The sequence below is a fragment of the Antechinus flavipes genome, chromosome 5, assembly GCF_016432865.1.
Source record: "Antechinus flavipes isolate AdamAnt ecotype Samford, QLD, Australia chromosome 5, AdamAnt_v2, whole genome shotgun sequence".
Classification (NCBI taxonomy): domain Eukaryota; kingdom Metazoa; phylum Chordata; class Mammalia; order Dasyuromorphia; family Dasyuridae; genus Antechinus; species Antechinus flavipes.
The window spans coordinates 165,159,684-165,176,744 of NC_067402.1; the positions used below are offsets into that span (position 1 = coordinate 165,159,684).

At 34.5% G+C, this 17,061-nt stretch overlaps 1 protein-coding gene and 1 pseudogene across 9 annotated transcripts in view; both read right to left on the reverse strand.

The window, feature by feature from the left end:
* The window catches only part of CELF2 (CUGBP Elav-like family member 2), a 974,186-nt gene that overhangs the window by 508,255 nt on the left and 448,870 nt on the right, over positions 1-17,061 (reverse strand). The gene's annotated exons all lie outside the window — the stretch shown is intronic.
* LOC127564055 (histone-lysine N-methyltransferase EZH2-like) lies at positions 651-5,780 on the reverse strand (annotated as a pseudogene).

A 17,061-nucleotide genomic window follows, 5' to 3' on the forward strand; every position in this document is an offset into this window, starting at 1 on the left:
ATGGATATACTATAAGCTACATTATAAGGTTGCCTTATGGCTCAAATAAAGTATATAAAGCAAACTTTAAAGGTCCATATAAATATCAGTTATTATTAAGTTGAATTTATCTCCTTAAGAACAAAGGAAGACTGTGCTTTATATACCTAGCAATAGAATAGGATCTTAAATCAAAGGCTCTAAATGGATGCTTTCTTGGGAAGGACTGGTGCATTCTTTCATCTTTGTCAATTTAATAGGAGCTTGTACTTCATTGAATGCTTGACACATTTATTGAACTGACCTTAATTACAATGAAAGTGGACTATGAAACCCCATGCTTTGACCCTTCTTGGCTACAGGGTTCAATGTTCTTATCAGGTGCGACTCTATGTCATTTGATGTGACACTTTATAGTCTCTGTGAATATAAACCAAAAAGTGCTAATACTAAAGGATATTCAATATTGGAATACAGATGTCTGTGTAGTGTGTGTGTGTGTGTGTGTGTGTGTGTGTGTGTAATAATGTATGATATAAGTATACTATATATATCTGCAAATATAATATATGTAATATATAACAGATGCGTAATGTATGTGTATGCACATATATAATATGCATATATCCCATACACACACCCCACTCACCCCTTCCCCCCCACACCATGCCTTTCACAGAAAATCCGACTTCTTAGTAAAGTACCTAACAAATTGTAAATGCTTAATAAATGCTTGTTGATTGTTTAATGCTTTATATATTTTTTATTTTCTTAATTTCTTTATATATTTTTACTGTCTTAATTTCTGGGAAAAAAATGTTCTTTATACCAAAGTATAAAAGTGAGTGAGTTACTAGTAATTGCCTAGTGAATTTGGATAGCACAGACATTTAGTTCATTATATGAACTTGTTCTTAGGATTCTAAGCATCTAGTCTAAACTGCTCATTCTACAGATTTAAAAAATCGATAGTTTGGACCCTATGGTATAAACTGAGATGAAGATTCAAATGATTGAAGTACTTCTATGTTTAATCAGTCAGCCAACAAGTATTTATTAAGTACTTCTACATTCTAGACACTTGGCTAAAGACTATGGGATGTAAAGTCATAGAGCAGCTCCTTCTTTCAAAGTTTATATCTTGAGGGATGGTCAGTCAGTCCAGTAAACACTTTATTGTTTTTTACTTTTGTCTGACTCTTTGTGCTCCCATTTTGGGCTTTTCTTGGCAAAGGCACTAGAGTAATTTGCCATTTCTGTCTCCAACTCATTATACAGATGAGGAAACTGAAGCAAATCGGGTAAAGTGACTTGCCCTGGCTCATATAATTAGAAAGTATCTGAGATGAATTTGAACTCATGAAGATGAGATTTCTTGACTCCAGGCACAGTGCTCTATCTACTGTCTAGCTGCAGAGCAATAAACATTTATTAAGCATCTACTATGCTATTAGAGATTGTACTAAGGGAATACAAAAAGTGGCAAAAGACAGTTCCTAACCTCAAGGTACTGTCTATCAAGTGATATACAGGAACTAATAGGAAATAATTAACAGAGGAAAGGCATTAGAATTAAGGAGAATTAGGAAAGGATTACTGCAGAAGAAGGGAGTTTAGTTGAGACTTCGTTAGGGAAGTTATGAGGTAGAAATGAGAAAGGAAGGTGTCCTTGGCATGGGGGAAAGCCTATGAAAATGTATGGAATAGGGAAATAGGAAAGGTTTTCCAGGAAGAACAGCCAATGGTGAAGAATATGTGGCAGAGTAAGTTGTAAGAAAACTGGAAAAGTATGGGGACTGGGAGGATGGCGAAAGTGGTGGATGACAAAGAAGTTTTGAATAATCAATAAAGGATGTTCTATTTTATTCCTGAAGTGATAAGGAGTCACCAAGATGTATTGAGCAGATGGGTGACATGGGAAAAGGCAACATGCACCATCCATACCCCCCAAAATAGAAAGAAATTTTATTTAGAGGAAAACCCTAGCAGCTAAGAGAATTACAAAATATGCAGGAGGGGGCCAAAAACCAACTGATTCTAAGAGCCAGAGATAAAGTATCTAGGAGAAAGCTTGTGAAAAGGTAAGGCAGAGATGAGAAATGCAATAAGAAGCCTACATTGGCCACATTGTAGAATGGAAGAAAAAGAGTAGTATATAATAAGGCAGCATCTGAATTTGGCAAGGTGTAAAAGGAAATAGGACAAAAGAATAAGGAATTTGGAAGTAGAAAACCATGTAATATCGAATTGTTTAATTATAGGGTTGACCTTGATCCCATATACTACAGATAATAGGTCAAGCTATCACTTTTAGAATTTCTTGATTCAACTTTTGGGTGCTTGTGCTATACCATGTATATGAAACTTATATCAACCCAAATGTTTGGGGAATGTAATATTCTAATGCATTAAAATTTCTGTAATGATTTCTAAGGTCTTTTCCCACTTTGAAAATTATATGAAATAAATATTTTAGCCCCTGTTAAAAATCTCTCTGAAATGGATTAAGGTACTTTCCTGCCTTAGTGAGTATAATCTATTGAAGAGGGTTTAATCTTTTCTTGATAATTGAAAATTGTGCCATGTCTCACAGTGACTGTGGAGTATCAATTCTCATTGCATAGTATTTGAGATATAGATTTAAAGGTATTGGGTCCAAAGCAATCCAAAGTATAGTGCAAAATGTATGAGACTTGAAATAGGAGCCTTGACCCTCTGCCTAGTTCTTTAACTAGATAGCTGTGTATCTTTAGTCAATAGTAATAGCACATTTCTATAGAATTTTAAGATTTTCAAATACTGTGAAGTACTTAGTATAAGAATTATGATCTCCATGTTACATGTAGAGGATGTACCCACTTAAAGTTAACACTGTGAAAGGACAAGGATTTATTTGTTTTTTGTTTGTTTTTTGTTTTTGTTTTTGCATTAAATGTCTTCTAGGCCAAGAGTAAACACCTACTTTATAATTGTTATAATTTGTTCTGGAATACTCAGTATTTCCTAGATTGGAAGCAAGGGGCAGGGTGAACTGTCCTTGTCCTGGGTATTTATTGGACCATTGATATTGCTAAATGACTGACTGAAATTTGGGACAATTTCAGATCAGCTAGGTTACACCCTTGGAATTCACTTTTAAGTGGAGGCCTAGGGAATTATAGAGCTGGGGCAGTTTATAGTGTAAAGAGTGCCATGTCTGGAGTCAGGAAAATCTGATTTCAAATCCAGTCTCACCTATTTACTAACAATGGCACCCTGGACAAATCATTTAATCATATTTGTTTCAATTTCCTCAAATATAAAATAAGTTGGAGAAAAAAATGGCAAATCACTCTATTATTTGCAAAGAAAACCTTAAGTGGGGTTATGAAGAATCAGACATGACTAAATAACAATAAAATGCTGGTTTTGAGTCATTAGGGAGATACACACACACGTGTGTGTATATATACATATATACGTGTGTGTGTATATATCTGAGGAAATTGAGACTTTAAGAGGTTAATTGATAAGTATCTGAAATCAGGAAACTGTTAAGTATATAAAACATAATTTAAGCCAAACTATCTCAGTTTGTCTTGTTTTCTTTCTCTCTTTGTCTCTATCTCTCTTAGAAGGTCAAATATCCTTTATTCAAGGCTGAAAAGTATAACAAACTACATTATTGCAGAAGTTCAATGCCTAAATACTTCAGGGAATCAGTGTGACCATATTTAAGTCAAGAAAAAGTCAAGAAAAACAGCTTTTTGCCATTCTGGATGAATTTCTTAGCAAAAAAATATCTATTTTATTTTCTCTGTTAACCATCATAACTTTTGCAGAGCAGTTAGGATTTACTAAATGATTTGCAAAACAAATTTTTTTTTTTTATTATCGTGAGTTGCATCCACTATAAAATCCTTATTCAACTTAAAGAAAAAGCTGCACATGTACTTATCATAAACCTTTCCTCATTTGCCTGCTTCATCCTGAGAAGGAATCTCATCACAGTCTTCAGAGATGAATTCCTTTTTTCGCACAGGATCTTTGGTGAAAATTTCCCACCCTGACACACCAGATGTTGCCAGAAAATTTTGGGATCCTCTCTGAATGCTGAAGTTCTTTCAGGACCCATTTTTACTGTCTAGGATAGCCAGATATCACAGGTACTGCTAGGGCTGCACTGTGCATTACAATGGCACCCAGGAAATCAGTTTTGGCATTCTGAATAACACTGACAATACTTCTCACAAAAGGTTTGAGCAATCATGCATAGGCAGGAACTGTCACAAGGCTGATGCAGATGATCACAGGATTCCTAGTTGTAAACAGGGTTAAAAGAGTCATGCTTTTTCACTAGTATCTTTCTGCAAAGTGCAGCTCACAACTGGTGTTTCCTTTTTTTTTTTTTTTTTTTTTTCCTTTCTCGGAGGTATATCAACATTCTTAGCAGGAAATGGAGCTATAATACTAGATTCCTTAACTTTAAACTCATAGACCTGTCTATGTGTTTTTGTCCCAATCAATGTAGCAATGGTATGGGAATTATGGTAAGTGCCAATAAGTATTCTGAATATTGAGGCTTCAGCACCTTTCCTTTCCACATTCTCAGGAGGTCCAATATTTGACTACATTTTTATTGATATTTGATCCTTCAGAAGAGCTGAAAGCTTCACCTTTCTTTTCTTCTTCCTCTTTATCATTATTCTCTCCACCTGTTTCAGTTCCAGTTTCCCTATCACTGTCTGTATTTTTTAATTTCATCAAATTAATGGTTGGTGTGCTAGGTTTACTGCTGTTTTTTGGAAGTCTTCCCTTTCAGCAATCTCCTAGGTGATTTGGCTGAGTCTTGATGCATTTGGCAGCAAAAATAGCCTGTAAAGTCTTTACCTCATTCAATGTAAAAAAAACAAAAAAACAAAAAAACAAAACAAAAAAACAAAACCAGTCATATGTAAAGCAGTGCCTGCAGAAGAGGGTATGAAATGAGTGCAAGCCTTGTTCCCTCTGCAAAAACTTAGTGTTTGGTCCATCTATGTTTAGTGTACATTCAGGAAGAAGGGCTGGAGGTTGCTGCTTTGTTAATTCTTTATGTTGCTACTTTAGTTTCTCTGTTGTTTCCTTATTAGGAAACATTGTGGAAATGCCTTTAAAGATCTTATCAGAAGGAAATTTCAGAGATGGGTAGCTTTCTTTATCATTTCTGTAATCTAACTTTTTTGATGCTTTATTTCTCTCATTAGGATCATCCCTATCATTATCAATTTCATCATTACTCTAGTGATGAAGAGCATTCACCATCTCCATAAAAATCTGATCATTTATAAACACATATCATCTATCTCAAGTACTATTCCATCATTTTTTTTTTTAATTAATTCTTCAAGGAAAGTTCCATCCTGATCAAGTACCTCATACCCCATATAAGGGTTGTTATATAAAATTGTCTCATTTCAACTATAAAATTCTACTGTAGGGGAGACCAAAAACACAGCATAGATACTGCAACAGCAGCAGTCAGAGAGTCTTTAGTGGATTGACTTGTTTTAGAAAATGCAAATCACTGGTCACAGAACACTCCCTGGTCCTAAATAATAGCTCACAGAAGTCATGACATATACAGGCAATATCCTTTGCCATTTCCATTGTTGGCTTAAGATTTTTGTCCTTTTTAGAATCTTCTGGCGATTAGAATTCAACATACTCTGTGTGTCATCAGCTCATCTGAACCTCTTCAGCTGCCTCAATATCATATATTCAATGTTTGTGGGCTTTTGCCAACAAACTGGTGCCTGCTTGGATTTCTTTCGAGTCTAGTTCATGATTATTCCCTGAAGTGGAATCAGCAGACTGTGATTTCATTCCCAACTCAGCTACTCACTTGCAGTGGGACCTTGACAATCACTTGATCTTTCTGAGCCTCAGTTTCCAAATTTTATTTTCCTCACTTCAACCTGCTATTTCCCGGTGCACTAATCCTGCATGCTGGTGCACTTTATCCATTGTGTTATATTGCTTCTCTCATATCCTCTAAGTTTGCTCATGTTCAAAACAAAATTGTTAAAATAGATTTCTAAGATGCTTTTTCAACTCTTAAATCCCAAAATTTTATGATTGACATTGGGCATATCTTGTTTTTAAAATGAATGTAACAATAATGATGATATTATAAGTTTTATCATTATAAATACTTGTTTTATTGCTATTTGATTTTTCCAAAATATAATCAAAGAAGGAAGGAAGGAAGCAAAAAAGGAAGGAAGGAAAAAAGGAAGGAGAAAAATTGATATTCGAGAGTTGCAATTTATTTAGTGAAAAAAGTATGAGAACTATAGTCAGGATACCTAGGTTGAAGTACCAACTTTAACATTTATTACTTTTGTAATGTAGACAAGTCACATTAGCTGAGTGTCAGTTTATTCATGGGAAAGTGGGGATGCTAATAATAATTATTACACACACACACACACACACACACACACACACACACACACACTATCTGATAAGCTCATTGAGGGCAAGTTTTTTTCCCTCCTTTTTTTTTTCTTTTTTTTTTTTTTTTTTTTTGGCCAGGGCTAAGCACAGTGCCTGACATGCAGTCTCCACTTAATAAATGTTTATTGATTGATTGGTTAACAGGGTTATTTGAGTAAATTACTATGTAAACCTTAAAGTGTGACATAAATGTTAGTTATGTTGTTAGTTCTGGTTAATAAAAGTTTAAATTTATATCACTACATGCTCTGTTGTAAACTCATATCTGTATTGGCTGTCTTAGACTATTATAAGCATTTTGGAGACATTTAAAAAATCTTATATACCCTATTATACATCTACTGAGTACTTACAAGTTATTAGGTCTGATAGAGATCATATGAAAAATGAAAGCAAATTTCTTATATTCTGAGTTTTCTAACATTATTAATAGCTGCTCCCAAATGAAAAATAATGGTATATATTTTCTCTAAAACTACTTGGCTTTCTTAACCTCAATAAATTTGACCATAATTTAACCTTTCATGATTAAAAAGAAGGAATGGTTCTTCTTCCAGAGGGGAACTACCAAGATCTGCTAATTCTTGGTTTCCAATAAAACATCTTCATTTAAAAGAATTTATATTGTGGACTTAAAAATACACTTGGAAAATTTCCATGTGATATGTGAAGATACTATGACATAGGCCATTCTAAATATAGAATATTAAAATCATTTTTCATTTTTAGAAAATATTTTTATATTTAAAAATATGTATTTTTTTGTCCTAGAAATAAATAACTTTTAAACATATTAGAGAAACAAATGATAAGAATAAATTTTTTATATTCAGAATGAGTTACATTATTTTTAAAACTGAGACAGATGACTAACCCAAGTTAGCTTTAAGTATCCTGTTGATAATAATAATGGGTAACATTTATATAGCACTTTAAGTTTTTCAAAATGTTTTACCTCTGTCATCTTATTTGATCTTTACAACAGTTCTATTAATGTATTGTTAACAACTCCATTAACAGGTACAATTAGTATTTCTATTTTCTGGATGGGGAAACTGAAGCCAAGAGTAACTTCTTTTAGATGACCTGCTCAGGATCAAACAGCTATAGTCATCTAAAGAGGCATGAAACTTAATTTCTTCTGACTACAAGACCATAGTTCCATCCACTGTGCTGTACTTTCCACAACTCAGTGGTTCATATTTTATATGGAGAGAGGATTTTTTTCCCTAGTTATAATTCTGCCACAGGAAATAGATTATGTCTATGTCATTTAATTAAGCTGAATACAGTACCACATTAATGAGATTTTTAAAAGCAAGATTTGTTCCATAGACAATTCAGTAATATGAGTAGTTTATCTTAAATAAAATATCTGTAAATGTGTTTGTATAGAGATATTATGGATCCAAAGTTTGGTCAAAAGTTGAATGGACTGACCTTGTTTAATATCACTGAAGCTTGGAACACCATGATGCTTAGAGGAATCTTTATTCCCTTCGGTTATTAATTTTACTCCCATTTTGAGAAAGAAAAGGAAAAAAAAATCATGGGAATTGAAAACTCCCAAGGATAAGTCATTAAGATCCTACTAATTGGGGTTTATAAATCAAACTATTTCTCACAGTCTTGACCCCATTCTATTTCTTTGCAGTTCAGAAATCTGTTAACCCATAATTCAGACTAGCAGAGAAAGTAAAGTTAAATTCGGTCAGTTTTGTCTAAGATATGATCACCCTAGATTTCCTATCCGAGGGAAATATTATGTTACTACAAAAAAAAGTAATTGAAAATTTAGCAATATTTTTTAATGGGAAAAAAAATAAATCTGGGCTCTGAGTCAGAGGAAATTAGAGTGACTCCCAGCTTAACTACTTACTGCCTTATGACTCAGGGCACATCACCATTCTGGGCCTCAGTTTCCTCATCCAGAAAAATGAGGCAGATGACACTGATGATTTCTAAGCTCCTTTCCAACTCCAGAGCCACAATAGATGAATGTAGTAACCTTTTGAGGACCTGAATTTTCTCATCTACAAAAATTGAGGGAGGGGGAAAAGTGAAAATGATCTCTAAAACCCTTTCTAGATAGAACTGTTAGCATAGTATATAAAAAAAGAAAGGGACAACAAGGGTCTTATTTTGTGGAATGAGAATGAGTGCTTGCATAAGAAAGAATTTTAGGGAATTATTTTTTTTTCCTAGCTGGATTAAATTTTGTGTGCTTGAGAAGAGCAGTCAAATGTGCTCTTGTGTGCAGTAGTAGATTCTTATTATTATGATTCTTATGATTACTACTAAAACCTTGATAACAACTGGATATATCTTTTTTTTTTTTTTTTTATTAGAGGGAAGAGATTAGAATGGTTGAGACTACAGCCTATCACTTGGAAGAGCAGGGACTTGTATACTTGTGGTTATCAAAGATTCCTTACCCTCCACTGCCAGTTTGTACAAAATGCCTTTCTTTAGCATCAGTATCTTTCACAATGAACACTATTGCTGTTGAGATACCAAAGAAACACATATCACATGCCGTGATAATCATCAGTTTATTTATCACTCTTTTTGTACCATGTTGAATGAACTAAGGAGAAAAAAACAGAGTCCTTACCAGTAGAGTACAGTGTATATGGTTTCTTTGAAACTTCATTATGTGTAGATTAACCCCTGCAAACTGTTTCTATCACATGGAATTATGAGGAAGAGGTGAAAACAACAAGGAAGCAAATCCATGGATTTCAGGCTGAAAATCCCTTAGGCTTAGTTTCTTCTTGGTTTCTTCCCTTCGTTGGATCTGCCTACATGAACATTTCATATTAGAGGATTTTAAGTTTTACAGTCTTTTTTTCCCTCTTTTCTTCATCAAAGCAGATTTTGTAATAAGATTTTTATATTTTTTGATTAGAAAACAAGTTTGACAGATTCTTCCACCCGCTAGGCAATGTCTCTGCCCAGCAACAGCTACCTACGCACAAGATGGTGTGTTTTCCAATTGATTCACAAAGATTCCCATCTGTACCCAGTCATCACAGTGACACTAGATAACACATGTATGACATGAAGCTAAGCTCCAGCCTAAGGTTTGGGTGGAAAAGGCTCTTCTAACACACTTCCCAAAATATAATTCTGTTTCAGTTCAAAAGTATTTATTGAGTATCACCTACCTCCTTGGATCTCACTTTCCTTCTCATGTGAGGAGGAGGAGGGATAAGGGCTCCTTGGGAAAAAGGATTGTGTCAGTTTTATCTGTCTCCCTAGTGATTAGCATAGCACCTAAAAGCACTTTTAGGGAATTAATTATTTACATAGCATTCTAAAATTTACAAAGTACTTCACTTACATCATCTCCTTTGGGTTTTAAAACAACTCTGTAAGGTATTGACTACTGATGTTATCATTTTCATTTAGAAAACAGGCTAAATGACATGACTATGGTTACTCAGACAGTGTTAGAGTCAGGGCATAAATCCTACCTGCTGATTTCGAATCCAGCACAACAGCCCACTGATTATACCTAGAGATTCCTGTACGTAAGAACTGTATCATCCTTTAAATTTCTTTGAGCCACATGAAATACCGGTGATATTCTCTAATCAGCACAGTATGATGGGAAAGCACCAAATGAATTTACAAGGACCCAAGTGTAAATCCTACCTTCTGACATTGTGCCTTTGAAACTTTGAACAACTTAACCTATCTAGACATCAATGTATTTATCTGTAAAGTGAGAGAAGCTAGATGCTCATTATGGTGTCTTGTAGTTCTCTGTCTATGATCCTGATTCAGCTGGGTCTTGCAACATCTTTGCAGGTTGGCTATAGGGGATTAATCAGATTAATTTCTTAATTTGGTTTCGGCTATAAAACTAGTTTTTCTAAGAGGAGGGAACCAACACAAAAGAGAAGCATTTTCAAATGTTTTAGCATGTAGAATGTGGTTGTAAAATACATCAGCTGTCAGACAGCCTAATCTCCATCATGTACACACAGGTTTCAGTATTATTGCTGTTTGTTATTCTTACTACATAGTCCTAGCAAAATCAATTGAACAAGAGGGCTATTCGATTCAATTGGACTTTGCAAACTACCTCACTGTCATAATAATATTCATTGAAACTCCTGCCCCCAACAGCTTACATAATACAGCTCTTATCACATGAGATTTATCAACAGCCACATTTTTCTTCCTGGGCTATATCCCAATGAAGTCAATGGTAAAAGAGTCCTATTAATCACAGTTGAACTTAGTGTGCTAGCTGTGATGTATAGTAAGGAAGAGGGCGATAAAAAAGATGCATAGTGACATTGGCTGTCAGAAAAGCTTACTGGGATGATGTTCCTGTATCAGATAGCCTTCACAACTTGGGCCGGCATTAAATATTCCATAAATGTTTTTAAATAGTATGGAAACCTCCTGGAAATCGGCTCTATGCTACATATAAAGCACATGGTAAGACTGGAGCAATTGTAGTCTTCTATTAGTCCCCATCTCTGTTTCTTATATTTATGGATAATAAAAAACCATCAGGATATGGGAGCACTGGAAATTCTGACAGTCTCTTTTGAAGGTGGATGGCTACATTAAGACACAATTCAGGGTTAAGCCTCTGGTCCCACTGAGACTAGCTAGAGCTATGATAAAACTGTGTCAGTAGAATGGATCCTGAGTTTAGTGTTAGGTCATTAGACCTATGAGACCCTACAGAGGATGATATGATTTCTTATCAAATGAGGAACATTAAAGATACTTTGCCCTTGCTTGACCGATTGCCATTGTGTGAAAAGGCAAAGATTACCTATCTTTGTCACCCGTGGGCTCTTGGGAAACAATAATAACAGCTTGCATTCATTGTGTACTTTAAAGTTTAGAAGCAGTTTGCTAATCAATGTAGTATGGTGAAAAAGCACCAAATGAATTTACAAGGACCAAGTGTAAATCCTATTTTCTGACATTTATTACCTATGGAATTTTGAGCAACTTAACCCATCTAATCCTCAGTTCATTCATCTGAGGGAAGCTCACTTTAGTGGAAACCAAAACTTTCCCTGGTCTTGGGGACAGAAAGACGCGAGTTTAAGACTTTCTGCTTATACATATTGGCTATGACTGGGCATATCATTTAATACCTTAGTGCCTAGGCAATTCTCTAAAGGCTATAATTTGCAGAGAAGGTTCATTGGTAGAGGGAGTTTCCTTTATTAAGGAAATAATAGATCCAATACCTATTCTATCTCTTTAAGTTTTACATAGCACTTTAAATATATCATCTTGTTGGGTCTTCACAATAATCCTGGGAGATAGGGGTGATTATCTCACTTTTATAGTTGAAGAAACTGAGACTGTTTTCTCAGAGATGGCTTTCTCAGAGGTACAAGCCTGAGAAGGGATTGCAGGCCTTCTTGCCTCCAAGTTTATCATTCTATCCATTATGTCACATTTTTCTTTAAACTCACTTAGCCTCAGTTTCCTTATCTGTAAAAGATTGAGATTCAATCTCAATCTCAAAAGAGATTGAAAAGAAACATTAAAGGGCCATTCCAGCCCCAAAACTCATGATTTATGAAAACTAGTGAAAAGTAAAGGAGCTTCTCAAAAGTAAAATGATACAGTATGGAAATCATATGATTTGGAGCCATAGAACATTAATTGAAATCCACTAACACTGAGTCAGTCACTTATAAGTTCTATAAACTATATTAAAGCTATTTTCTCTCACTTAATGGACAGAGATGCCAGAAGAAGGAACAATCATGATATTCAGAAAGCAAATGGCAAAGAGTCATTAACTGGGAGAAATAGAATGATTTCTGGAACTACCAACTAGGAGCAGCAGAGAACATAGAATTTTGCCAAAGAGTCAATAAACAGGAAGACAAAAAATGTGGAAGGCCCAAATCAGAACCTCTTTCTTGAGAATGTTAACATTCTTAGCATTCTCAATGGGATTTACATGGGTGACATCTTTGAGATGAAAGTTTATTTGTAGAAACGTAAGGTAGAATTTGAAGAGACCTTGACGGCTGTCATGTTGAATTCTCTTCTTTTATAATTGAAGAAACTGAGTTAATGAATTGCCAAGGGCAATAGTATTACTAACAAGCTAGCAATTGTCTGAGGTAGATTTGAACCTAGAACTTCTTGACTCTACTTCTGGTACTTTACTATTCTCTGCCATTTATCCAGTAGCAGAATATGACTTCTTATCTGGCCCATAGCCAAGGACCAAGAGCTGAGCTATCATCACTTGGTCAGTAAAAGTGAGTAGCAAAAACCATGTCTCTCCCAGGGACTAAATTTGGAAATTCTTCTCCCAAAAGCCTACTGTCTTTATTCTATGAAGTTTCCCCAATAATCTGAAAATAAAACAAAGCAAAATAAAACAAAAACAATAGTGCTTCGTCCCTCCATAACATACAAATACCCAAATAGTAGGCCTCTCTATGCCAGGACTTAGCTTAGAATTGGACACTCAGATGCCAAGTCCTAGGGAATCAAGCACTGCTCCATAGGTGAGATTTCGTGAATTCAAACCTTACCCCCTTACATTCATGCCTCCTGCAAACTTCCCTGTTTTTGGTGATGGTATCACCTTTTTTTCTAATCACTTAGGTAGCCATAGTCTTCCTCCACATCTAGAGGGTACTGTTTTCTCTCTTCTTCCTCTTTCCATTCTCCAAATTCAGTTCAGGAACTATGTTTTAAGAACATTAGATTTGGAGTTAAAAAGAGTTTGAATCCAGACTCTGGTACTTGATTCCTGTGTGATCTTGGACAAATCCCTTTTAACATCTCTAGGTTTGGGTCTTATCCTCTAAAATCAGATCAGAGTTTTTATTGTCTAAATTCAATCTTGGCTCTTAATTCTATGATCCTATACTACTTCCAAATTTACATTTTGGCTATGTTAAAACTTTATACCTCCAAGAAACCAGAGACAGAGTCCAATTGCCCCATTTTATAGATAACTAGAATCTAGAGAGTTTAATGGTCTTGCCAAAAGTCACACAGTTAGTTAGTGGTGGAGCCAGGATTGGAGCTCTTGTGATTTAAATTTAATGTACTTTGCCAAATGAATGAGTCTTTCAAAAAAAAAAAAGAAAAAAAAAAAAAAAACAACACAACACAACACCAAACACACCAAATCACAGTTTTCACATCAGGTCATTGAGAAGCTGCTTGATTATATAGAATAGGTATTGACCTAAAAAATCAGAAAATTTGTGCTGAGGACTTAATTATTAATTGTGTGATCTGAAGCAAGGCCTTTAAAGTATATTCCTTATCTGTGAAACTGGAATAATAATGCTTCTGCTACCTACCTGATACATAGTGCTTGATACATAGATGGAAATTATTTATCTATTTTTGGTGAGGCAATTCTTACTCAGAGTCATACGGCTAGTAAGCATTAAGTGTCTGAGGTCAAACGTGAACTCAGGTCCTCCTGACTCCAGGGCCAGTGCTCTATCCACTATACTACTTAGGTGCCTCCGTAGAAGGAATTTAATAATAACTTGTCAATGGATAGATTTTTAAAATTGCTTTATAGATACTTTATAAACATGGGCATAGGAATTCCTATTATTAAAGGAAACTAAAATCCATCTTCAACTTATATTTCTACCTGATCATGATCATATAACTATTTTTGGAAGCAGGTCTTGCACCTAGGTCTCCCTGCTTATATTAAGCACTATCCACTATCCCACATGATTGCTTCAATCCTGCCTCTATATAAACACTAAAGCTTTTTGTACATGTGAGTTATTATTGTATTATCATTGTTCTAAAAATTCTTGATATTTGTTTGAATTAAGTGATCAACAAGATTTGGATTTCTTAATACCACCAAGAATTTCTTTAAAAAAATGGAATGCATAGACACATCTCTATGCCTGCATGTCACTAGGATGGTGACAGATTGCCTGGGGATTTCTATATTATTGAGTTAAAAAAGAATAAAGTGGAAGAGATAGTTTTATCCACAAAGTTATCTAGGTGACACTGAGAACTTGAAACTTGAATTTCAGGAAAGAGAAAGCATGAAAAAGAATTCTTAACAGAACCATAAACTATTTCTATATCCCCAACACTCAGAGCCTAGAAAAAATGGAGAATTATGTCAGTGCATGTGGCTCAAGGAGGCTTAAATTGGGCTAACAAATGACTAAAGCTTTAGTTTCATAATACTTAAACATTATAGGATTCTTTATTTAAAAAAATTAAAACCAAAATCCAAATCTCCAAAACCCAGAAATAATGAACTATATTCAACTGTGAACTCCCTTTTCTCTCTTCTTCATTCACTAGCACTCAGTGTTTTCTGTCATTCTCCTTTCCTTCACTCCTGTTTCATATGAAGTGGCTCTACTCCTTATTAAGCATAAGTTTTCTACTTGTTCAAGTAGGCCATTCCATTTCATTATTCCTTCTTTAACACAGAAGAAGGCATAATGAAATGGAATGGTCTACTTGAAAGCCAAAGTCACAGAGTAAAAACTATGGGGGAAATTAAAACAAAAAACCTTTCAGGTCCTTTCTATCAGTAAATATAATCTTTCTTTTTTAAAATTCCTGAGCATGTTATTAGGAATATCTCCTCAATGGAGAAAACACTTCTGAAATTTCTTTGCTTAATGGATCTCTTAGATTTGCCTACTTTGGCTTTACTTTCCTCTCTACCCAATAAAAAACTTTCTATTTGGAGACTGACCTGACTAGACACATTCTCAGAACTAAGAAAAAGAATCAAAACTGTTTAATGTGACCCTGTTTTGATGCAATTTTTAGTGACAAAACTCTACTCTTCCTATGTGCTACAGATGCAATAATGGCTGAGAAGATTAGACAGGTCTAAAGAATTTAAGAAAACCCAATTCATCAGTTAGTGCCATTTTTCTAAACCATTGTTGAAGAACAGTGTAAATAGTCTGAGATTTAACTAAAGGAATTTAACAAAGCTGACAGTCTTGATGCATTCCTTCTCTTTTTCAATGTAATTTCTGATTCCTTGGTTTCAGGTTTTTGAGATCTGTAATTTCACTCATCCCTACTTGCTGCCTCATAGTGTGGGTCAATGGAGGCCATGTGCAAGGGAGCAAAAGTGTGATGTGACACAAACCATCAGTACTACAGAAAAATGAAAATATGAAGTTTGTGCTATATGAGAAATCCAGGAAAAGAAAGAGCATTATGGAATTTATCATATAATTACTGAATTTTTTGAGTTGAAAGGGATTTTACATGTCATTTAGTCCAATCCCATTATTGTACAGATGAGAAAATTGAGGCCCAACTAGGTTAAGGGACTTGTCCAAAATCATCATAAGTAGTAAATACTTGGATTCAAATTATGAACTCAAATTCTGTACTTTTCAAACTATACTACATTCAACTCAAATGGACATTGAAAGCTTCTACCATATTTTTGATAAATAATGAGCATTAGCATTGGCATTAGTTTTAGTCCCAGTCCTACTATTAGATTGCTAAAACCATTATCCTTCATATAGCTTGATCCTTATTGTTAATACTGGGGCAGAAATGAGTGTGGGTCTATGTTCCCCTTCCCCTATTTACTAGTAATATTACACAAATATTCTCTAATGAGAATTAAAAATCATCTCAATTCTCTTTCATCTTATATATGTGAAGCTGATTCTTGAACCTAAGAATAATATCTTATAATTATCCTTATTAAATTTCATCTTTTATTTCCTTCTATTTATTCTGCCCAACATTCTAGCCTATCTAGATCTTAACTGTTATTGAATATCTCAGCTCACTCTGCAACTTTATGCCATCTACAAATTTAATAAACATGCTATTTTTATTTTCATCTAAATCACTGGTGGAAATGTTAGATAATGCAAGGTCAATAAAAGATGCCCAAGTACACAACAGGGAATTTTTTTTTTTCCAGGATCATAACTAATCTATTTTTAGTCATTCAGTCAGATCAAATACAACCTGTACTATCAACCAAATGTATCTCTTCACCTCATCCACAATAATAGCATTAGGAAATATTACTTTACCATCTAGGTATACCCTATATAAAACAAACCTTGAAGAAGATTAGAAAAATAAAGGAAAATAAAGAAAATAAAGAGAGTTTGTAAGGATCCATGGATGAAACTATCCTGGCTCTTTGTGATCACCATTTTCCTTTGTAGGTGTTTATTAGTAAATAATCTTTTAATAGTTTGTAATCCTTGACTGAGAGCCACAACTGTATGCTCACAGAAATATGGGACAATTACTGATTTTCACAAATGAACTAATTTTTGACATATGTCACTCCTAGAATTTCCACTGGGAATATAAAAATGTGCCCTCTGTCTAGGTTACCTGCCTTTCCCCAAATAAAGACAAGGGCTTGTTAGCTCCTCTACCGACATCCAGACTGATAAGTCATCAAATAAAAGATAGAATTTATTTCATCCAGCAATAACAATCAAAGAAACACAAAGGATTTGTACCCAAGTCTATAAATGGTCAAGACAACTCCCTTTCCCCATAGTGAGGTTACTTTTTTTTTTTTCTAAGAACCTTAAGTCTTCATGACTCAGAGTACCAAAAAACAAAGAGATGGACCACAACTCT